The sequence below is a fragment of the Pelobates fuscus genome, chromosome 5 (genome assembly GCF_036172605.1).
Source record: "Pelobates fuscus isolate aPelFus1 chromosome 5, aPelFus1.pri, whole genome shotgun sequence".
Classification (NCBI taxonomy): Eukaryota; Metazoa; Chordata; class Amphibia; order Anura; family Pelobatidae; genus Pelobates; species Pelobates fuscus.
This window is the reverse complement of record NC_086321.1, coordinates 266334217-266360445: the sequence shown is the minus strand read 5'-3', so window position 1 is coordinate 266360445 and position 26229 is coordinate 266334217. Positions and strand designations below refer to the sequence as shown.

Below are 26229 nucleotides of genomic sequence, written 5' to 3'. Positions count from 1 at the left end.
ATATACTATACATATAGGGTTTTTTTAAATATTTTTCCCCAGGAAAATTTGTACAAAAGACTAATTAATTCCTTATAAGGAAGAGAGCATACATCACTTTCTAAATGTCTCTTGTCATAATCATTAAAGAGACATACACACTAATATAGTGAAAGTGGTGAAATGACTCTCTATAATGAAGTTGTAATGTGCAAAGTAAAAGTTACTTGCTAATTCATGGGATGAACAATATGGCTAACTTAACAAAGTTATTAATAAAAACAAAATAAGTCAATGAAAGTATTTACAAAAGTTAATAAATGAAAATTAAGTAATATTGCATACCTATGATGGTAAGTATTAATTCCTGTGAAACTTATTTATCAATGAAGTGGGTAAACGTAAACCCCTCATTAAGTCCATTAAGGGCCAGGGTGTTAAATCTATAAATCCAAAAACATTCTCTTTGAGAAGGGTTCGATCTAGATCACCTCCTTTACGACCCAACTGCACCTTTTCAATCCCTGCAAACTTGATCCCTCTCGTGTATCCATGATGATTATTTATGATATGTCGAGGCACTGGGGTATCTTTAGAGTTTCTGACTGAGTGTATGTGTTCCATAACTCGCCTCTTGAAGGGACGAATGGTTTTCCCTACATATCTAAGACCACACTTACACATCAGTAGGTATATAATCCCCTTGGTGTTGCAGTTAAAAAATTGTTTGACATGACATACTCCATTATCCATTGAGTCCATAAGGACTTTGGAATCTTTCGTCATGTACTGACAAGCTACGCACCTACCACATTGGTAGGTGCCTTGCACGGAGAGCCAATTTTTGGTGACATTTTTGGTGGAAAAATGACTGGGAACCAAAACTTCTTTTAAATTTTTACCTCTTCGGGCAGTGAGGGAAACGAATGTAGTAATAACTCCCTTAAGTTGGGGATCTTGGGATATCAGAGGCCAAAATCTACCTAGAATCTATTTAGTCTGATCCCATCCAGAATCAAATGTGGCTATACAGCGGATGGGTTCTTGTTTGGTTGGTGCTTCCTTGTCTTTTAAAAGTTCCATTCTGTCACTCAAAAGTGCCCGCTGGTACGCATATTTGAGGCAACGATTTGGGTATCCCCGCTCCTTGAACCTGGTTCTAAGGAGCTTAGCCTGATCCATAAATTCTTCCATAGTTGAACAGTTTCTTCTTAAACGTAGATACTGGCCAACCGGGATACCTTTCTTAAGTGTACTCGGATGGTAACTCTCCCACCTCAACATGGTATTTGTTGAGGTAGGTTTCCTAAAGAGGGTGGTCTCAATCCCCAAATCATTGGAGATTTTGAGGGTACAGTCCAGGAAATTCAAAGTGGAACCACCAATCTCCATCGTGAACATTAGGTTCAAATTATTGGAGTTGAGTTTTGGTACAAAGGTGATGAAGGAGTCCCCCGTGACCATCCAGACAACGAGGACATCATCGATGTATCTTTTTCACAGAAAGATATCTTTTGTGAACTCAGCGTTTTCATCTGAAAACACCATTTTCTTCCCACAACTCCAGGTGCAGGTTGGCATATGATGGGGCACAAGACGTACCCATAGCAGTACCCTGCACCTGGTGGTAAAGTTGGCCATCAAAGAGGAAGAAATTGTGGGTTAATACAAATCTCAATAATTCAATAGTGAATTGCGTATGGCGTTCATGTCTCAAGCCCCAAATATGAGGGAAGCCTTTCAACAAAAGGTCTAAGTATTTTGTCTATATATAGACTAGCTTTACTTGTCAAATTATTTGATCCTGACACAATCGGTCTAGCTGTTAATTGAGTAGACTTTTTGTGCACCTTGGGTAGGCAGTAAAATGTAGAAACAACAGGGTTTCTGATGTATATATATGCATGTTCCTTCCTACCCAGGATGCCATTATTGAACGCTGAGTCCAGCAGACCCTTAAGGTCTGACAGAAATTTAATGAAGGGGTCAGTATGCAATGTATGATAGGTTTTATCATCCTTAAGTATGTTTATTGCTAACTGAACATAGTGTGTTCTATTCAAAACAACTATGTTCCCCCCTTTATCTGCCGGTTTTATGATGATGTCCTCGTTGTCCTGCAGGTCATGGAGGGCCCGCCACACATCCTTCGAGAGGTTGCTATGAGGTCGGGGCTCTAGTTTAAATTTTTGTATCATACTACAGGATGACTCACCGAAGATGTCTATGTTATTAAAATCCCGATATTGGGTGTAAATTTACTGCTGAGGCACAGATCTGTATAGGGATGAGAAGTAGTATCATCATTGCCCTCCAATAGGGACACCAAATCATTGAGGCATTGATTTTCTCTGACACTAAAACCGAGATCTTTGGCTCTTTTTTCATTAATGTTAAGAAAGAATTTATGTAGAGCCAAACGTCTACCGAATAAGTGGATGTCTTTTATCCATTCAAATTTATTAAAAGGGGGTACCGGAACAAATGAGAACCCCTTCATCAAGACTCGGTATTGTAGTTCAGTGAGTATGGTGTCAGAGAAATTAAGGACCTTTGTATTGGTACTCAATAACGTTTTCGTGCCCTCCCTCTGTATCTTGTCTGTCTGTGTTATAAGGACGATTCCCCCTCCCGTATCTGTATCACTAGGTGGTTTTAGTGGGTTGTATTATATATATCTGCTATCAACACCCTAAGTGACAGTGTCTGCACCCCCTTTTTCTATTTTTATTTTATTTTTTTATTTTTTTGCTTGTATTTGCTTTTTTATTCAATACTATTAAAAGTTAAGTTTTAGCATTACCATAAGGTTGGGGTTTCCTACTTTGGTTGACCCTGTGGAGGGAGGATATTTGTCCTCTTCTCCCCCAGGGTCTCCCTCTTTTCTGTTCCTCCCCCCTCCTACAGCCCATCCACTGGACCACCAGGGAGTGAGAGCCCCCGTCCCTGGCCAGCTAACAGGCAGGGAGGGGGGACGAAAAAATAAAAATATTAATAAAACAACTAATAATAAAAAAACAATATTAAACTAATAATAACAAAAAAAATAATACAATTAATAATAAAATAAAAAAATAATTACCTAAAAAAAAACAACAAAAAAAATATTAAGATAATAATTAAATAATAATTAATAAAATGCCCAACCCCCACCAATGCTCTGCACACACACACACACACTGCACTCACACATACACACACTGCATTCATACACACACTGCACTGCATTCATTATATACACACTGCACTCATACACACACACTGCATACACACTGCACTCATACACACACACTGCACTCACACATACACACTGCATTCATCATTCATTATATACACACTGCACTCATATACACACTGCACTCATATACACACACTACATACACACACTGCACTGCATTCATTATATACACACTGCATTCATACACACACTGCACTCATACATACACACTGCATTCATACACACACTGCACTCATATACACACACTGCACTCATATACACACACTGCACTCATATACACACTGCACTCATACTGCATTCATAATATACACACGCTGTAAATAAATATTCAGTTAATATAATTTTTTTAGGATCTAATTTTATTTAGAAATTTACTCTTATACTCGAGTCAATACGTTTTCCCAATTTTTTGGGGTAAAATTAGGGGCCTCGGCTTATATTCGGGTCGGCTTATACTCGAGTATATACGGTAACTAAAGTGAGAATTCAAAGTGAATTTCAAATTGAAGATTAAAAAAGCCAAACTGGAAAACTTGATTAAAACAGCTCTGCTTTTGAGTTAGCTGCTCTGGCCTTAAATTAAAAAATGAATTTATTTTGTATTCTCAATTTAGTTAATTATTATTATTTTATCATTATTGCCATTTATATAGCGCCAACAGATTCCTTAGCACTTTACAATATTATAAGGGGGATTTAACTATAGGACAATTACAATAAAACCTACAGGGTTGATAGGTTGAAGAGGACCCTGCTCAAACAAGCTTACAATCTATAGGAGGTGGGGTGTAAAACACAATAGGACAGGAAATAGCAATCAAATAAGGTGGGAGTGAAGCAGAGCTGGAGGAGAGAGTATAGTGCTGCCCTTTAGGAGAGAGCAAGAGTCAGGTATGTGAGGTAGAGGTTACTCTGGGAGGCCATAAGCTTTCCTAAAAAGATGGGGTTTAAGGCACTCCCTAAACGATCGAAGACTACAGTAGAGTCTGATGGCGAGAAGTCCTGCAGGCATTAGTTGCCCATACTGGTGCAAGCAGCGCACAGGAGAATCTCACGGGCAGAGCAAAAAGACAGAGAAGGCAATATACCTATGGATCTGTGAAGAGATATAAGAGGGGCTAGAATTGGACAATGCTTCATAGGTATGGGTTAGCACTTTGAATAGGATACAGGAAGCCAATGTAAGGACTGACAAAGGGGTGAGGTGTGAGAGGACCGACTAGAGAGGAAAATCAGTCTGGCGGCAGCATTCATTACAGACTGTAGTGGGGCAATAGGAGAGGGTTTCAATAATCCATGCGGGAAATTACTAGAGCATGGACAAGCTCTTTGGTAGCATCTTGCGTAAGAAAGGGGCGGATGCGGACTATGTTTTTAAGATGGAATCTACAGGATTTGGTAACATGCTGGATGTGAGGCTCAAAGGTGAGGCTAAAATCAAATATGACACCAAGACAGCGCACTTGCAAGGATGGACTGATGTGGATACCACTGACTTAAGGGGGGGGGGGGGCAAAAGAAGAGGATCAGTATTAGAAGGAGGAAAGTTTTAGAGATTTAGTTTTATAAAGTGGGAGGACATTCAGTCAGAGATGGAGGAAAGGCAAGCAGCGACACGTTGCAGGACGGCAGGGGAGAGGTCTGGGGAGGAGAGATATATCTGTGTCATCAGCGTACAGGTGGTAGGGGATTCCTAAAGAGGCATTAAGTTTGCCAAGAGAGGCAGTATATAGAGAAAATAGAAGGGGACCATGGACAGAGCCTTGGGGGACTCCAAAAGAGACAGGATGAATGGAGGACATATCATTAGAAAAGGAGATACTGAATGAGCGGACATGAGAGGACAGTGTCACAGAGACAGAGTGATTGAAGAGTTTGAAGAAGGAGAGCATGGTCAACGGTGTCAAAGGCAGCAGAGAGGTCAAGAAGTTTTAGTATGGAGTAGTGGCCTTTGGATTTAGCTGTGATTAGGTCATTAGTAACTTTGATAACAGCAGTCTCAGTATAGTGGAGGGGGCGGAAGCCAGATTGAAGAAGGTCTAGGAGAGAGTTGGAATTGAGGAAGTGAAACATACAGGTAAAGGCAAGTCTTTCCAGAAGCTTTGAGGGAAAAGGGAGCAGGGATATGGGGTGATAGTTAGAGGGGGAGGATGGGTCAAGAGATGTTTTTTTCAGGATTGGTACTACAGTAGCATGTTTAAGGTCAGCAGGGATAATGCCAGAAGAGAGAGCAGTAGAAGATGTGTGTTAAGGAAGTCACAAGACAAGGGGAGAGAGATCTGATAAGGTGAGATGGGTCAGGACAGGGCCGGTGCTAGGATTTTTAGTTACACAGGCGAAGATGCATTTTGGCGCCCCCGACCCTCATTAAAAAAAAAAAATGCATCTTCACCTGTGTGTCTTTCCTCCCAAGCCACAGGCACACAGGCATCATTTTTCAGTCACACAGTCAAAGTCATACAGGTACACTGTCATACAAAGACAGCAATAATCATACAGAGACATACAGACACATACAGTCAGAGACATACAAGCAGAGACATACATGCATACAGAGACATGCAGGCATATAAATACATACATGCATACAGAGGCATACCGTCATACAGACACATACATACAGACAGGCATACAGACACATACATACAAAGACATACAGACACATACATATAGACAGGCATACAGACACATACATACATACAGAGGCATACCGTCATACAGACACATACATACATACAGAGGCATACCGTCATACAGACGCATACATACATACAGAAACATGCATACAAAGACATACAGGCATACAGAGACACACAGACACACACATACGTACATACAGAGACTTAAAGGCATACAGTTACATACATGCATACAGAGACATATATACAGACATTCAGAGACAAACATACATCCAGTTACATACATGCATACAGAGACATACAGAAACATACGTACAAGACATACAGGCATACAGACACATACATACATACAGAGGCATACCGTCATACAGATACATACATACAGACAGGCATACAGAACAATACATACTCACACACACACACACACAAACTCACAGACACATACTCGAACACACACACACTGACAGACACACATACTCACATGCGCACACACACACTGACATACTCACACACACCGACAGACACACTCACTCACACACAAACTCATAGACACACTTACACACACACACTGACAGGCACACATACTGACAGACACACACACTGACAGACACACACACACTCACAGACACACATACACACTGACATACACACTCACACACACCGACAGACACAATCACTCACACACAAACTCATAGACACACTTACACACACACTGACAGACACACACACTGACAGACACACACACACTCACATGCACACACACAGTAATTAATAAAGTAATTAATAATACATTACAATTAAATGTCCCACCCAGCCTCCCTACCTGGAGTGCTGGTGTGGGTCTCTCATTGGTGGTCCAGTGAGGCTGCTGGGAGGCGTGCGGCTGAAGTGGATTAGGAGGCGGCGAGGGAGCTCTCTGATCTCTCTGACCGGCTCCCTTGCAGGCTGTTTTCTGATGCCGCGGGAGCCGGAATATGACGTCATATTCCAGCTCCCGCGGCATCAGCAAAAGGCGCGCGAGGGAGCCGGTCAGAGAGATCAGAGAGCTCCCTCGCCGCCTCCTAATCCACTTCAGCCGCACGCTTCCCAGCATCTCCGGGGATCCAGGAGGTGACCTGGCAGGAGGGAGCACTTCCCTCCTGCCGGTCACTGGAATTTTGCGCCCCCAGAGCCGGTGCGCCCTAAGGCGGCCGCCTGTGCCGGCCGGCCCTGGGTCAGGATCAAGTGGGACAGTGATGGGGCAAGGAGAAGCGCAGCCACCTCTTGTTCAGTAGCCAGGAGAAAGTCTGAAGGGTAGGAAAGGCATGATCTACATGTGGTTGAGAAAGAGAAAGGCAAGTTGGGGAGAATTCTTTCCTTAGCTGTTCAATCTTGTCGGTAAAGTAGCATGCAAAGCTCTCAGCTGTAAGGTTAGTTTGAGGGGGGGCCACAGCAGGGCAAATAAGAGAGTTAAAGATGTCAAAGAGACGCCTGGGATTGAGGGAGCATGAACTAATGATAGAGGAAAATAACTCTGTCTGTATCTGATACACAAAGGGAAAAAAACTGTCTGTATTTTTTTCTTTTTTCATAAACATTGAAATATGTATGAAAAAGACATTCCTTTTAGAGTCAGATAATGTCTGGTGATACTGCTATAATTTCAAAAGAATCTGCAAAAGAATCTGCAATCTACAAAAACAATTATAAAATATTTTAATTGTTATTGGTTTTATTTCATACTCTGCTCCATTTTTGCTTCTGAAGGCCAAATTCAAATATATAGACAATTCAGACACCATGGCAACCTCAGCGTGTTCATAAAACCAGCTCCGTGTTATATACACATGATGTACATATCTTTATTTTAAACAACAGTGGAAGAATTATTTCAGGTATATTCATTATGTTTTCTAGAAGAGCATTCTGATTAAGATCATGTTACATATCTCAAAAAGATCTGGATATGCATTCTGTAATATATTTTGCAATTTTATTTTTCAGTACCCAGAGGATGTGTGTTTGCGTGCCTCAGAGAGACACTAATGACATTCTCTACGCATGCTCCAAGGTTTTTTTTTTTACAACCCCCCTCCTCAGCAAGTGGCTTTCTAATTCCTTCCATTAATACAAACAGGGGAAGCCTGAGCAACCTGGAACTACTGGATTTGAAATGTAGAGAAAGAGAGAAATAGACATTTAGATGGAGGATTAAATGCGCACTGCCAGGATTAAATAGCAGAAACATTAACAGCAGATTACAAACAAGGAAATCAACGCACAGGGCGAGAATCAGGATGCATTCATTTGGGATTTTGTCTCATGCAAGTTGGACGGGATATTGGGATTCCTAGCTGGATGAACTGGCTGCAAAGAATAGAAAACAAATAAGGTAAGACATACAATTAGATGTTAGAACAATCACACAATGTAATGGGGAGGAGGGTTGCTTATTCAATAGAAGAGAAAGACAAATTAAGGCACCCTGGAAAATACTTGTCGTTTGGAATGTTACAAATGACTGGGTTTTCAACCTGACATACGAATAGCTTCTGGTTTAAATTAGAAATTTTTTTTACATACATTTTATTATAGAGTATATCTGTATTTAAAAATATCCTCATGGCAATCTGCATTAGCTTTGTTTGCAGTCTGAAATAATGCATGGGATAGAACCCTAGAATGAAACCACAAAACCAGAGATTTATGTCTGCCTAATTCAGATCAGCATTAGGAGATCCTGAATTTGCATCTATCGTTTTCTCCCCCAGAAGCAGCAGCACCAGCAGTTGTAGATGCTTTTAGATTTTGTAGGGCAGGTTCTCTGTAGTAACTTGCTGATTCTAAATGTTCTTTTATGTAGATAACTGAAGAGGAAAGAGGTGTGAAAATCATTATGAAATTGTAAAACAAAACATTAAATCACTCAATAGGTGTAATTTTTTTTAACGTTCCCCAGTTTGGTGTTGGACAAGAAAATAAAGAAAAGGGTGACACGGAGGTCACCAGAAGACATGATGAGTTATTATTTTAGACCACCACAAAAGGTCTGGGGGCTTGTGAAATAAACTAGTGCTGGTGTTGTTTTCAAATAATCATTCAGGCCCAAATTCCCCAGAGGGGGTTGCAATCTGCACAGGGATATTGTGCTCCTTTAATGACAAAAAGGGGGAGGTAAGAAAATTTTGAGCCAATATAGCACGATGGCAATACACACAGCATGTATATTTCTAAGATGTCTTTACTCAATGTATACCATATTGTGTATAACAAATCTATTTTCTTACATCAGTTTGTTACATGCTAAATGGCAGTTACATAACATCTTATTTTGAATGACATGCTATTAGTTCATTTCACATTGTCCTTGCTGTCCCAGAATCCTTTTAAACGAAAAGAGACAGTGCATCTTTAACCCTTTGAATGGCAGAGTGGCGTTGGATGAATGCAGTGCCACTCAGAGGATTAAAGCAGCAGACAGACATTCCATGTGTGACTCTGAATGCACATTGCATCTGCTGTGCTTATGGAAATGCAATGTTCTTACTTTCTGGGGCAAAGACAATAGGACTGTTGGCTTTGAATAAAAGTGGTCGTGCAGGTTGCCTTTTAGATAAAAAAAAAAAAAAATGGGTTCCATTTTAGTTGTGGCACAGAAACCAGAGTACAGATCAAATGCTACATAATCACAATTTATTATTTTACCATTTTTATATATCTATGTATACATGTTTCCAAAATGTAATAAATGTTATATATCAGCAAATACTGTTATGATGGTTTCATAGAGCCTTTTTCTCAAAAAGGAAAATAACACAATTATATAGCATAACAAATCCATAAAAAAATAACTAATAACAAACACATCTAGAATATGTTTAGAATTTACTTTATAACTGTACTGATTCGGTAACATAATTTAAAATGGGAATGGAAGTGGTGTTTAAAATTACAACTCAATTATTATTTTCCGATTACAATAATAATGTATCAACAAACTAAATTTACGAACATTTTTGCAGCTTGAAAAGCTACCTGCACAAAATTACAATTGCAATGTTAAAATCCTAAACTGATTATATTGCCTGATTTGCATTTAAAATGTACATGATTATTCAGTAAAGTTGCATGCCAGTGGTCTGGATTAGAAACAATTATCCCTATTCAATCCAAGAGCATTCCGACTGCAAAACAGAGATACTGTTCAAAAGATTAATATTGTCTGGATTTTAGCCTGGCTGGATGTAACTAAATCGCTGAAATACTAAAAATGTTGATCTGAAATTCAAATAGTTTTTATAATTTGCCACTAGCATTGATAAAAAAAAAAAAAAAAAAAACCTCAGCTAATCATCACACTCTTTGAATTGTAGTTAGAGTTTGGTTTAATCATTTGCCTTGAAAGCCAAGCATGCTCAGATGGCCAAATTGTATTTCTCCTGAGACTTGCCCAGTAATGTGTCGGTGTACATCATACTAAAACCTCAGGACTTATGGGTGGATGGGTGGGATGGAGGGGGGTGGGGGGCATTGGCATGCTTCTTCCTAGTAGCAAATATTTGCCTCCATGCACTTTTCAAGTGTTGCTGTAGGTTGGCACAATAACATGCCCCCTCTTTTATTATAACATAGAGCTAACTTGCTTCACGAGGATAATGGCAGTGGGTAGATAATGGTACGTCCATCCCTGTCTTTATATCTATACCCTACACCTGCTGACCATTGATAGAGGTTGTGGGGGCCAGTGCCAGGTCTCCCCCATACTTTTAAAGGGTTTATTCCACCACTAATGCAATATGTCCCGAGTTCATAATCTATTTAAACCCCTAATTGTTGAAAGAGTGAGAAAGGAGAATCATATATGAATGATGCCCCCCCCCCCCTCCTTATTCTCATTATAATAATACCCCATACTACTTTCTGGGGGATAGAGTATTAATGGTTGATCATGCATTGTGTCTGCTTACTATGCAGTACATATGCTCCCATGTTTTGCATTTTGAGTGGTGCTTAAGGGAAGATACAATTGTCCTGAGACTTATATTGGGGCCACATTGACCCTCAAATAGTTTTTTTTTGTTTTCTTTTGCACAGCTAAGGGATTTTTAACTATCTTCCCACTGGTTGCTTGTTTTGCCAATAGGGAACTAATATGAATATTTTTTGAGGTTACATGTGTCTGATTCCCAGCATTATTCGATAGATATGAAGTATACATTTGATCTTTGGCAAATATGAAAATCCTATATATTTACATTTGTTTCAGTGTTTTATATAAACAGATGGCTTATGAGTTTTAAGAGACTGCATATTTTTGGAGATATATTTTTTATATTTTATTTTCTATTTATAGATATGAATTAAATATAGCCAATAGATGATTGCGGCTCAAAAATAAGTGTCAGATTTTCATGGTCTCCTTTGCGAGTAAAGGCTACTCGCTACTCACAACTGTCTCCACCAATACCAACCACCGCTTAGAGTTAACCATCTTACACATAAGATGTGCATCAAGTAAAGGGATCCTTTTCCAATCCACTGCCATAGAAACTGCACTAGAACACGGAGACAGTATGAAACGTTTGTTCAGTGCATTAATACTTCACTTACAATAATCTGAACAAATTGTGTTTTCATACACTTGACTTGCTAAATTTTACTGAGCATTTTATTGCAAACTGCATACATGCCTATAGATATCCTTAAAGTTACCATTACTTAAATATAGAATTATTATTATTATTATTTTGTAATATTGGATGTAGTGAGTGTTTGCCGTTATGTAACTTATTTATTCTCTTTATAGCTAGGTGAGGAGGTGTAGTTTTTATTCAAATCGCAATAAACAAAAACATAGACATTAAGAAGCAGCTGCTTCTTAGTGTTTAACAACTTCTGTTAATCTTTATCACAGACATTAAAACTTTCAGCAGTTGCTAATTACCAGCCACTAATCGTTAAATGTTGTAACATAGAAACCCTTTGTTGCCAAATTAATTTTTCTTCTTTGTATTCCCTTTTCATCTATCTCCTGTTTCTTCAACTGCTATAAAGCTCACAACATATTTTGCCAGGGCACATTCTCATGCCTATCCTCTCCAACCATCGATTTCATACCCTGCCACCAATCTTATACTCATCCTTGCCACACTTCTTTGCTCTCCGACAACCATTTTATACCCATGCAGAATATTTATTAATTCTACTCAATTTCACCATAGTATTTTTGCATGCTGCCTTTCATCATATTATATACAAAAATAGATTCACACCTTAGTTAATGACTCAAATCTCTTTATTATATACACAAAGTAAACAAACTGAAATAAAAATAAATCCAAAGTTAACATGGTATTGTATTGCAAGGCTATAACAACCAGTGATAGCGGCTATATAACATGAATTTAAACCACAATGACATATACGCTCAATTGGGCTGGACACCTGTACCAAACAAAACTCAATGTTTCAGCACAGTTACTAGAGCCTTTCTCAAGGTATAACCACATTTACCCTCCATTGGTGTTTTAAATGGCCTTTCTTCCAGCTGATGGCCATCACGGTCATAATCAAAGGAGTCTGAGCATGACATCATCACGCTCAACATTGTTCGGTTAATGTCTCTCAAAATACATGTACGAAATATTCACAATGAAACAATAATAATAAACAAGATGTGGCATTAAGAATAAAGGAAATAAATGTAAGGCTCCCATCGTATGCCATTTATTTTTATTCATCCTTCCCCTACCATTTTTTTTCAGCCTTCCCCTGCCAGCCCATGCAGGAGCGGCGCTATTCAAGCACCAGCTTTGCAGTGTGCCTTCACAGGCTGGTGGGAATATCAAATATCTCCCTCACTGTCCCACAGGTTCTTAAGTGTGGCAAAGGAAAGGAAGAGAGTGAAGGACCTGGGGGCTCTAGCCTGCAGTTACACCTGGATCTTCTTGTTGCAAGCTCAGAGCGTTGCTTCAGTTATCATGGCAATGCTACAACACTGTTGAATCTCACGAGAGTAAACTTTAGCTGCAGGAGCTGCAGGCTAGAGTTCCCTCAGTACCACCAGACCACCATAGTTTGCAATGTCCCTCCACATTGACAAAGGTAAGAAGAATAAAGAGGGGATATGAAGTTCATTATTATTAATTTTTTTCTTAAATAAAATAATAATGAAGAAACATGCAAACACAATATAGGCCTTATACCTCACAGCATTTTCAAAAATTGCATCCCTCACACACACTGCACACCTCACACACACATTGCACCCCTCACACATTCAGTTTACTATACACAATCCAACAAGCAGCCTTCAAACACATGCACAATAAACTTTCCTGGCCCTTTTGGCTGTAGTATCCCACTTATGTAGACACAAGAGACAAGTCACAAACAAATTTGCACAGAACAAATACAGGTTCTTTTTTTTTTTTCGTGAGAGCTCTTCAGCAGTGCTCTGCACATGGTTACCCTGGAAAAGCAATGAACCAACATGCTTACTTTAAGGAAGGGCGGGCTCGTCATTGGTTATGACAAAACAACCCCCTCTCTGGCCCTGTCCCCTTCTCAATGAGCCATTGTGATTAAACAATGCCTGGACCAGATTTTTTCCCAGTATGGCCCTGCTTATGAATATACATTTAAAAGTAAGGTAGTTTTTCATTGATAGCAATATTGCAAAGGAAAATCTCACTTGTCAAAAAGTGTTTTGAGTGGGTATGCCGGCTTCATATTAATAACCCTTTCCATTCCAGGGGTAGTGCAAGTGGGTTTTTACACCTCTATAGCATCGTAAAAGAGGCTATTTTAGATGCATGTCACAAACTCATTGGACTGTTTGTATTTAAAATGATGCTGGGATTATAGAATGGATATTTTACAAGTAATTGACAAACACAATGTTAACAGAGATAAGATGTGAACAAGTCCCTGCTCAGATGAACTTGCAATCTATGACTAAAATGATCCAACATTAGTGATGTCCCGAACAGTTCGCCGGGAACCGTTCGCTGGCGAACATAGCGTGATGTTCGGTCCGCCCCCTATTCGTCATCATTGAGTAAACTTTGACCCTGTACCTCACAGTCAGCAGACACATTCCAGCCAATCAGCAGCAGACCCTGCCTCCCAGAGCCTCCCACCTCCATGACGAATAGGGGGCGGACCGAACAACGCGCGTGTTTGCGACCGCGAACACGCTATGTTCGCCAGCGAATGGTTCCCGGCGAACTGTTCGGGACATCACTATCCAACATGTTTTATATATCATGCATATAAAAAGAATACGCAAAAAAGGTTTTTTTAAACATTACAAGTCAAAAATAAAATACACAACATTTATATTATATTGCAATTGTATTACAACTGCCACAGTCAAAGTGTTTTGTATTTTTTTGTGTTGTTCACTTTAGGGATTAGCATCAGTTCCAAATGATTTGGATTTTGTTGAATTTGATGAAAACAATGCACTTTCTTCTGACTCTCTTGACACCATTAAAATGGATCATTGATTTCACGAGGGTCACTGCATAACTATAGACTCATCAATAACTGGAGATGTTAAAGGAAGAAAGCCCAACACTGTGCTTTATGTAACTGTGGCTGTAATGTATCAGCTGTCTCTTGGATTTCACTTTCTGTTGGCTGTAAATACACTGAAGATTTTCATTCCCAGTTGAACACACCACACATTTCCACAGCATATTTTATAATTCATATAAAAAATGTGACATTAACCCTTCCCTGAACAGCAACTTATATACATGCGCTAGATTACCTTTTATGCACTGTAAAGCAATGTAAAAAAATGAACATTTCTCATTAAGTACCCCTTTGCTCCAATATTGATTTTTACCAAGCTAAAAAAAAAATCTGTTCCATGGCTCTATTATTTCCTTATGCATCTGTAAAGAGGGACTCCATGTATCTGCCCCCCCCCCCCCCCATACTTGACAGCAACATTTTTGGAACACACTTCATTGATGTAGTCTAACAACCAGGGAGGAGGAGAACAAATGGCTCTGTACAGACTGACTATACTGCAAAGAGTTTTGCAGACTGCATTTGCTGCTTAATAAACACTACATAGTGTAGATATTTGGTATTAATATAATTATTGAATGAAGGCATCATGCTAAAATATAGACATTTGTTTTATGCTCTTTTGGTATTTTTAAGAAGCTGCTTTCACAGAAATGCCATTGGTTCTCTCCCTTAGTAAGATCTATCTATCTATCTATCTATATATCTATCTATCTGCAATGATCTATCTATCTATATATCTATCTATCTATCTTATCTATCCATCTATCTATCTAGTTTTCCAGAACATGATAGCACTCCAAGGACTTTGAAAATATATATAGCTAAAATTTAGCTTTTATTGCAGCTTGGATAAAACAGTCAGTGTGTCAGTTTCCAAACAAAACATTCATCAGGTCATACATTTACATCTTCAATTTCCTCAAAATGTGTTATTTGTGATTCATCATGCTCATCAATGCTCGTTAGAACAGTGACTATTAATTATATATCATTCAATTTAAAGTAAGACGATGGTGTCATTAATACAGACAACTATTCCTGATACTATAATTTTAAAACTGCGGTTCAGGTGGCCGGCTCCAGTTAAAAAGGAGTAAAACTTACCTTTTTCCAGTACCGCACGTCTGATCATTGCTCGCTCTGCCCCCCTCCACCTCCTCATCAAACTTTTTTATATCAGCCAATCCAATGTTTTCCTATAGGAAAGCACTAAAGGCTAATGCTCATGCACAGCAAAATGTTGCGGTGCCCCAATCAGACTCTCCATGTAGAGCTGATTCTGAACGACTGCCACTAGAGTTACGACAAGGCAGTAATGTAAACACTGCCTTTTCTCTAAAAATGCAGCGTTTACATTAAAAAGTCTGCAGGAACAGGAAATAGCCACCAGAATAATTACATTAAGCTGTAGTTCTTCTGGTGACTATAGTGTCCCTTTAACTAGCATATATATATTGCTGGCTTTTGATAGCTGTAAAAACATTGGAAATATCCTGAACATACTCTCTGTATTCTCTCATACTTTCTGTAACCAATATGTGGTTAGAACTATTTACTAAAATGTTTATTTAACAAACTATGAATCTTACAGATACCCAATTGTGTAATAAGTGAAAAAAATGTTTTCCTGATTAAGTTTACGTATAAAAAAAATATACATGGTTTGAGATATTGGTAGATACTGGCAGTAAATGTTAATGTTTATATTATACTATTTGTTGAGATGCACAAGGCCATTTGGAAGGATGACTACTCTCAAATGATGCAGAAGTCAATAGTTGTCGATGCAATGTGCGTCATTTGTCTTGTCAAACCTAGCAGCACCCATATAGCTGTCATATTCAGTAATCATGATGGCTAATATGATTATAAACACCATAAAAAAGCTAATACATTACGCATTTAGAAGTAAAAAAAAAAAAATTAATACAATTTGAAAATAGGAGTAATATTCCGAGAGACGTGCATCAATGAGTCACTTTAAAAGAGCAAATGATCTGTCATAGCAAATTTAAAATGTTAATTATGTTTTTCAGAATTGATGGAAAATATTCATGCCTAATTTTAAGTAGTTTGAAATAAATGAAGGTCAGAACAATCCTGAACCAACAGTTACATGTTGTATTCTAAAGATGTAGACATTTGCAAAAATAATTGTGATGTAAGTAGCATCTAGTTACTAAAGGGAAAGTTTCCCATAGAGGCTAACAGGGAATTGTAACACAGTTGGTCCTTTAGTTCAGTGTTCCCCAACCCCCGGGCCGCGGACCGGTACCGGTCCGTGGATCAAACGGTACCGGGCCGCCCAGGGGTGTGCGAGTCTGCCGGCTAATGCAGGGCTGGCATTGCCCAAGTGCCAGCCCTGCAATGTGCCTGCGGACCGGAGGGGAGATCAGAGATCTCCCTCCCCGGTCTGCAGGCACTGTGCTGACAGCCGGCAGGGGAGGGAGTGAGAGAGGACCCGGGAGCTCTTACCTGCAGCTCCTCCGGGTCTTCCTCTCGCGAGATTTGGAGCGTTGCTGCGGTAACCACGGCAACACTCCAAATCTCGCGAGAGTGAACTCTAGCCCTGTAACTGGGCTAGAGTTCATCTCACCACCGCTGGGACCACCAGGGATTCCCCACCGGACCACCAGGGACTAAGAAATGCCCCCCCTCCTCCCAGTAAAGGTAAGAAGGGAGGGGGGACATTAATATATAAATTTTAATTAAATAAAAAATTTATAAAAAAGCCTCCCTACCCTCCTTACCCCCCATACACACACTGCCCCCATGCACACACTACACACATTGCCCCACAAACACTGCCCCCATGCACACACTGCACACACTACACACACTGCCCCATACACACACTACACACACTGCCCCACAAACACTGCCCCATGTACACACTACACACATTGCCCCACAAACACTGCCCCCATACACACTACACACACTGCCCCACAAACACTGCCCCCTCATACACACCTGCCCCACAAACACTGCCCCCATACACACACTACACACCTGCCCCACAAACACTGCCCCCATGCACACACTACACACACTGCCCCACAATCACTGCCCCCATGCACACACTACACACACTGCCCCACAATCACTGCCCCCATGCACACACTACACACATTGCCCCACAATCACTGCCCCCATACACACACTACACACACTGCCCCACAAACACTGCCCCTATACACACACTACACACACTGCCCCACAAACACTGCCCCCATGCACACACTACTGGCGCCATAACAGAGGGCAGAGGAGACTTGTGATCGGGCACCAGAGAGAAGGGGCACTGCATGGAAGCAGAGGCAGCTTGGGACAAGGTAGGTAGGAGACTGAAATACAGCCTTGAGTTCCCAGCCACAGAAACTCCCCCAGTCTGTGACTGGGAAAGAAGCTGCTGAGTATAGGTGGTGTTACATCAGCATTAGTCTGCTGGTGTAACACTACCTACCTATCCTGTCTGTCACATACCCTCATATGTACCCCATTTTTATTAACTCTCACATGAACATGCTATATACATTCAGTCTGAGTATGTGTGGGACCCTGAACCAACAATTTTGAGTCTATGTCTTTATGTGACTGTGTTTGTGATTTTCTCACTATGTATGTGTCTGTGTGTTTTTTTTAATATATGTGCTCTTTTTTTTTTTTGTCTTATTAAATCAAAACAAGCGGGCCACGGAAAAATTATCAAACGTTTACCGGTCCGCGGCGATAAAAAGGTTGGGGAGCACTGCTTTAGTTGATTAATACACTGATTCTAGAATTTGAGTTTGTGAAATATTCAAGTCTTTTTTTGGTATAACAATAACCAGAATGTGCTTAAACGTAATTTGATGGTTATTCACAAAAGGTTTTTAAAACTAAATTGAAACATTTTGCATAAAAGCATAGATTAATAATATTTGTTCTTATTCTTTTCTATGAATAGTCAACCTATTGATTTAAAAACAGTCTCAACACTGCAGCCCAAGCCTTTGTGAACTCTGATGATATTTGTCCAACCAGATGCTACTCCTAGGCATTGAGGGCCAGGGCTGCCATCAGAAATTTTGGGGCCCCTGACACAACTCAAGTTCTGGGGCCCGTCCCCTGGTCCGCCCACAGGGCCTGTCCCTGAGTCCACCCACAAGGATGAAGTGTGTGTGTGTACAAAATGTGGTGTGTGTATAGTGTATTTAGAATGTATCATGGATGCACTGTGTATAGTGGATGCAGATTGTACATTTGGCTAATTTATATAGTGTTTGTGTGTATTAGATGCAGAGTTCATGTAGTGTGGATGTAGTGTGTGTATAGTGAATGTAGTGTAGTGGATGTAGTAAGTGTATAGTGAATGCAGAGTGTGTGTTTGTGTAGTGGATGTAGTGTGTGTAGTGCATACATAGTGTGTATTTGTGTAATGGATGTAGTGTGTGTATAGTGATGGCAGAGTGTGTGTTTGTGTAAGGATATTTAGTAGATTTAGACAATCCACCCCTTTTATAGTTTTTGGATTCTTGAATTGTCAAAGGATTGTTCTATCTGACGCATGTTCTTTTATAGGTTTAGCATTTTTTATAAAGAGATTTTTTTTCTATATGTACCCTTATAAAGGATTTTTATGTAGAATTTTTTTTTTTTTTACTTTTTTATAAACTCTAAGAGATATCTATTAAGTATATAGAGCTCTTTGTACATGTTCTTTTGTAATTTTTGAATTATTTATCAACTATAGTTGTGTCTGTCAAGATTTGATTTAGACAAGGCACCCCTTTTAGGATTTTTTTTAAATATTGCTATATTTAATACTTTTTAGACATAGATCAGATGGATGGGTTGCTATATGATCACTATGAACTAGGTTTTTAAGTCCTTAAATCTCAGATGTCCACATTTTTTATATGGTTTTATATGAATTTATATGACCTGTTTTCTAAAAAGACCATTCATGTTCTCATTTGTTTATTTGAAAGTAGCTCAAAGAGATGTCCATTGCCATTTTGCATATGATATTTTTATACTCCGTTTATACCAGGAATTACCAAAATATTTATGGTAACTGTTTGAAGTCCTATGTATATTAGCCAGCACTGGGATCAGTGGTGCTGTTTAATTATTCAGAAATGAATAAGAGACTTTGGGCAGAAGGACCTTAGGACGAATTGAATTACAGGTCCTTGTATATAAGATGGAGGAAAGTGGGAGGACACATAAGCCGTTTGACAAAGCCCCGAGGGGAGGGGCGAAACGCGTCATGGATCCGGAACCAGGAAGTGAATTATAGAAGGTCATCAAGAACCGCCAGGACACAAAATCCGAAGGACTTTTGCATTGTGTATTTGTATTGAACTTTCCTTTCGGTTTCCTGAGGCTGGTGAGCAGACCAAGAATTAACATCTTTGTTTTTAACTGCTGTCTAATAAAGAATACTTACCTGTCATCCGTATTACAAGTGTCTTTCCCACGGATCCTACGCACTCTAGGGGTGATCCTCCCTGAGTGCCATAGCCACAAGTTGTGCTTTTACCACTCCAACTTTGTGAGTGTGATACTTTGAGAGCTATTTGTTTTTTTGTGATTATAGATAGATAGAGTGATTATTGTTTGCAAGTATACTTACTGATTATATCTGTTTATCACAATCACTGTTTTGCACCAGCTATTGAGATTAATACACCTAATATGCACCTTATGTAATAACACCGATGCATACTATTTCTCTATACAAGGTCCACAGTGAATGCTATTTTCTTTGTTGCACACCATCACTACTGTATGTTGCCCGAGTATAACTGGATGTGATAAGAAAAATAAATAAATAGATAGAATCGATACAATCTAGTGGAAAATACTAGTAATTAGATAATAGTGTGAAACTTGCCTTGATGGCTCACCTCTATAAATATCAAGTGATACCCTGATACCTACAGTGCTCCAAAAATGCTAACTGGCTACTGACTTTATTGGGCAAAAGAATGGTCAAGTCCAGAGCTGGGAACCAGTCTCCTATCAGCCCCTGACGAAGGTGCATCTAAGCAAGCACCGAAACGCGCGTCGGGCTCTATGGGCTCTTTTCCTTCACCTCTAATTCACTTAGGGCTATCTATCACCATGTGCAGGCAACCAACATTCTAAGTATGGTTCTGCACATGGAGCCACTTTAACTCTGTCTCATTTCACCTCTCTCTTTAGTTTGGGTTATGGTTACTTTATAACAGTCTGCAGAGGATTAACTCTCACAGAATAGTTTGGGGGTTCCCTGGTATCAACTGCAACCGTTATTTGCTTGATGTTACAGTTTTCTAGCGAAATAGTTTAAAGGGATTTTCTGTATTCCTCCCTAAAGCTAGATTTTATCCTTTCAAGATATACAGGGAATAGCTATACGCTGCCCCATATGCCAGCTTGGTCCATGACTCGGTTCACTACAGTTTACTGAAACTGCATATATTTAGACTACTAATAGTTTGGAGTCATTTACAAGCTATACGGCACAAGAATTTTCTAAGGTTATATTTTAGTAACCATACCCTAGATACCCATGTCAGCTAAGTGACATACACCTACCCTTTACGCTCCCAGCTCTGGACTTGACCATTCTTTTGCCCAATAAAGTCAGTAGCCAGTTAGCATTTTTGGAGCACTGTAGGTATCAGGGTATCACTTGATATTTATAGAGGTGAGCCATCAAGGCAAGTTTCACACTATTATCTAATTACTAGTATTTTCCACTAGATTGTATCGATTCTATCTATTTATTTATTTTTCTTATCACATCCAGTTATACTCGGCCAGTCTGGATTCTTCCAGCTGTTTGAGTATTTTTTGTTTGTTCTCGTAGCTATAGGGGTTAAGCCCCAGGACACCACTGGCAGGGCCGGCCTTAGGGGTGTGCGAGCTGTGCAGCCGCACAGGGCGCCATGGAGCAGGGGGCGCCGTGCGGCCGCACAGCCGGCCGGGATTTAAAAAAAAAAAAAAAAAATATTTTTTTTTTTTTTAAAATTTGCAGCGGGGGCGGAGCTTACCGTGCGGCGGGGGCGGAGCTAAAAGCGCCAGAAAACTGCTGCAGGGGAAGCAGGAAGGAGTCCCTGCTTCCCCACCAAACAGTCACCAGGAGCTGCACTGCCTCCACAGGTAACTGTGTGATTGTCAGGTGAGTGTGACTCTCTGCCTGTGTGTATTACTGTCTGTGTGTGTATGACTGTCTGCCTCTGTGTGTCTGTGTGTATGACTGTCTGCCTCTGTGTGTCTGTGTGTGTATGACTGTCTGTGTGTGTATGACTGTCTGCCTCTGTGTGTCTGTGTGTATGACTGTCTGCCTGTGTGTATGACTGTCTGCCTGCCTGTCTGTGTGTGTGTGTATGACTGTCTGCCTGTGTGTGTCTGTGTGTGTGTGTATGACTGTCTGCCTCTGTGTGTGTCTGTGTGTATGACTGTGTGTGTCTGTGTGTATTACTGTCTGCCTCTGTGTGTGTGTGTGTGTGTGTGTGTGTATGCCTGTCTGCCTCTGTGTGTGTATTACTGTCTGTGTGTGTATGACTGTCTGCCTGTGTGTGTCTGTGTGTATGACTGTCTGCCTCTGTGTGTGTCTGTGTGTATGACTGTCTGCCTGTGTGTGTCTGTGTGTATGACTGTCTGCCTGTGTGTGTCTGTGTGTGTGTGTATGACTGTCTGCCTCTGTGTGTGTATTACTGTCTGCCTGTGTGTGTCTGTGTGTATGACTGTCTGCCTGTGTGTGTCTGTGTGTATGACTGTCTGCCTCTGTGTGTATGACTGTCTGCCTCTGTGTGTGTATTACTGTCTGTGTGTGTGTGTATGACTGTCTGCCTCTGTGTGTATGACTGTCTGCCTCTGTGTGTGTATTACTGTCTGTGTGTGTGTGTATGACTGTCTGCCTCTGTGTGTATGACTGTCTGCCTCTGTGTGTATGACTGTCTGCCTCTGTGTGTCTGTGTGTATGACTGTCTGCCTGTGTGTGTCTGTGTGTATGACTGTCTGCATGTGTGTGTATGACTGTCTGCCTCTGTGTGTGTTTGTGTGTATGACTGTGTGTGTGTCTGTCTGTATGACTGACTGCCTCTGTGTGTGTCTGTGTGTATTACTGTCTGTGTCTGTGTGTATGACTGACTGTCTGCCTGTGTGTGTCTGTGTGTGTGTGTGTGTGTGTGAGACTGTCTGCCTTTGTGTGTCTGTGTGTGTGTGTGTATATGACTGTCTGTCTGTGTGTGTGTATGTCTCCCTGTGTGTGTGTGTGTATGGCCGTCTGACTCTGTGTGTGTGTGTGTGTGTGTGTCACATACAACCAATACACGCATATCACACACTGTTAATACACCCATTACAAATATCACACATAGCATACATATCACACCTACTATCACATACACAGACAACACAAACATTACAGCATACATGGATGATGGGGGGGGGGGGGGGCGCTGTGAAGATTTTTCGCACAGGGCGTCTAAATGCCTAAGGCCGTCCCTGACCACTGGAGTGTCCATAAAGGTGTTCTTCCACCAGTGGGAAGGTTCCTATCTTTTGGACCCATCCTCACAGGTGGAATCTTTTTCTGTTACATCTACTGTATGTTGCATCAGGATATAGTGTGTGTAGTGATTGTAAAGTGTTTTTATGCAATAGATGTAGTGTGTTTAGTGAATGCAAAGTGTGTGTTTATGAATTGGATGTAGTGTGTGTAGTGAATGCAGAGTGTGTGTAAGGAAATAGTGTGTATAAATGTTGTGTAAAATGTATTGGGTGCATACTGTGGGGGGGAAGCATCTTTGTTGTTTTTCTCATTAATTGTAGAAAATTGTATTGCATTCTCCCCCTCCCTCTTTATTCTTACCTGTGGCCAAGGAGGGGGAATCACATTCCCTGGTGGTCTGGTGGCATGGTGCCCCCCCCCCCCCCCCCCCACGTCTACCTGCACACTGCAGAGGGAGTCCAGCACACGTGATAACATGGTAACCCGTGACAACGCTCTGTCGACTGCGGGGCTCGCAAGACTTAGTGAAGAACAACTGGGAAGTGGACATGGAGTGTGCTGGGCCCCCTCTGCAGTGTGCAGGTAGCTGGGGGCCTGAAGGTGCACATATATATAGCATTCATAGCTATATATGTTTGCACAGAGGGAATCTGGGGCCCAGTACTTCCTGAGCAGTCCGGGCTCCCCAGGACCGCCGGGCCCATGACAACTGTCATGGATGTCATGCCTTGATGTTGGCCCTGTTAAAGGGCACACAGAGCTTGTTAAACAATTAGCACTCTCCACCAATCCAGAGATTGAATGTAATCATTTTGAATACTAATGGCTGTCTGAATGTCAGGCACTGGTAAGGTTCAGCAATACAAAATGTACGCAGTGCTGTCTAGCAGGAAACAGCACTGCATTAATTTGCTAAATTTCAGGGGCTGCATCTATACCCTATAATCACTCCAGTCAAATAAAGTGATTTTTTGTGCTTAGAACATCCTTTAAGAAAAAAACATGTAAAAATGAATTAGTATGATAATTACCAAAATCCTACATGGTTAACTGATGCCAGTATTATAGTAATTGCAATTATTATTATTATTATTTATAAGGTGACAACACATTGTAGTGGTGACAATACATGGACTTGCAGATATGTATTTATAACAAGCCGACCTGGATGCACAAGAACAGAGTGTGTTGAGGGCCCAGGTCAAACAAGCTTACTCTCTAGAGGGAGTGGAGTAAAGTGGCAAGAGAGGTATGGCTAGGATGTATTTCATGTATGAGGAAAAGTTAATTACTATAATAGTTTACAGTGAAGGTTTAGTTTATTGAATGACACAGTTGCAGAAGAGGAAGCAGGGTGGGTACGTAAAGGGAAGTAAACTTTCACAGGATACAAGGGGAGCCAGGGGGCTAAAAAGTGTTTTCACACTTATAGTGTCAGGAATTATTATTATTATTATTATTATTATTATTATTATATTATTGTGCCAGAAATACATGTTTGTATTCTTGACACTATAGTGTTCCTTAATTGTTTGCTTTCCTAAAGAAGTGAGTTTTAATGATCTTTTGAAGGAACTGAGACTGGGTGACAGTCTAAAAGACAAAAGAAAAGAGCGTAGGAAAGGTGCAACCCTAGAGAAGTCTTGAAGATGGGCATCAAAGGTGCGAGTACAAACAGAGAATAGACGCAGATTTTGAACAGAGCATAGAGACCTGGACAGGACATACTTGTGTATCAGTGCAGATAGATAGGTAGGAGTAGAGTTATGTAGAGCAAGCACCAGCATTTTAAATTGAGCCCTATATCCAGGAAAGCAGTGTAAGGACAGACAGAGGGAGGAGACATGGGAGGTGCTGGCAGACAAGAAAACAAGCCTCGCCACCAAATTCATTATAGACAGTAATAGGGCCATCTGGGAACGCATAAAACCACTGAAAAGTGGATTGCAGTAATCAAGGCAAGAGAATATAGCAGCATGGACACATCTGGTGTTAAATAGAGGCAGATACAAACTATGTTTTTGAGATAGAAGCAGCAGGATTTAGCAAGTGACTAAACTTGAGCGGTGAAGGAAAGGCTGGAGCCAAAGAGAACACCTAGGTAGCAAGCTTGCAAGTTTGAGCTGATGGTAGATCAATTGACTTGGAGGGAGACAGACACGGGAGTATCAACACTTGAAAAAGGTGAGATTGTGCTTTGGAGAGGTTAAGTTTAAGAAAATGAGCAGCCATTCAGCTGGAAATAGCAGAAAGGCAGTCAGAGGCACGGGACAAGAGAGACGGCGAGAGATTAGGAGAGGATAGATTTACATGTCATCTGCATAGAAAGTATAATGGAAGCCAAAAGAGCTGATGAGTTTACCAAGGGAGGCATTGAGAAGAGTAGGAGACCAAGGTCAGAACCATGGGGACTACTGACAGTAAAATGTTGTGGAGAAAAGGAAGAGTCAGAAACATTAAAAACACCAAAAGAGAACTGGGATAGGTAGAACAGGTAAGAGTAGACCGAGGTTACGGAGGATAAGAAGAAACTGTTGATGATCAACAGTGTCAAAAACAGCAGAAAGGTCAAGGAGAATTAGGAGAGAGTAGCAACCACTGAATTTAGCAGCAATTAAATAATTGGATACATTGGTAAGGGCAGTTTCGACCGAGTGACAAGCACATAATTCGTAAGGCTGTGGGTGGAGCAAAGAGTTGGATTCAAGGAAGTCGGTCAATCTAACATACACAAATCTCTCAAGGATCTTGGAGGCAAATGGTAGTAGTGAGATAGGGCAGTAGTTAAATGGGGAGTTAGGGTCTAGGTTGAACTTTCTGAGAATCAGGGTGATGGTTGCGTGCCTAATAGATGAAGCAAATATGCCAAAGGAGAGGGTGGGATTGAATAGGTTAGTGAGGGGCAGAGCAGGAGGAGACAGAGCATGAGTGAGATGCGATGAAATAGGATTGAGGGAACAAGTGATGGAACTGGAGGATCAAATCAGAGTAAAAACCTCTGCTGGTGTAGCAGTGACCATAAAACAGACAAGGGTGCAGGGTAGGGGCTAGGGGAAGGAGAGAGTATAGAGATCTCTTTTCTGAACATGGACATCTTTTCAGTGAAGTATGTTGCAAAATTTGTAGTGGTCAATTTAGTAGGGGGAGGAGCAGCAAAAGGGAGAAGAAGAGAGTTAATAGTGGGAAAGTGGTGTGGTGATGAGGGTGTTGAAGTAGTTTTTTTTTGTGGAGGAAAGAGCCAAACTGTAGGAGTGTAACATAAATTTATAGTGGCGTAAGTCAGATGAAGATTCCTGCTGGCATTAGTCATTGGGAGGTTTTGCACTTATCAGGTGCTTGTTAATCCATAACATCAGGAG

At 40.6% G+C, this 26229-nt stretch overlaps 1 protein-coding gene across 1 annotated transcript in view; it reads left to right on the top strand.

Annotated features, from left to right (window-relative positions):
* Nucleotides 1-7904: 7904 nt before the first annotated feature.
* PLPPR1 (phospholipid phosphatase related 1) overlaps nt 7905-26229 on the top strand; it is a 191250-nt gene continuing 172925 nt past the window's right edge. The window contains exon 1 of the mRNA XM_063457253.1: nt 7905-8227. The gene's annotated coding sequence lies outside the window, so the exon portion shown is untranslated. The remainder of the gene's footprint in view (nt 8228-26229) is intronic.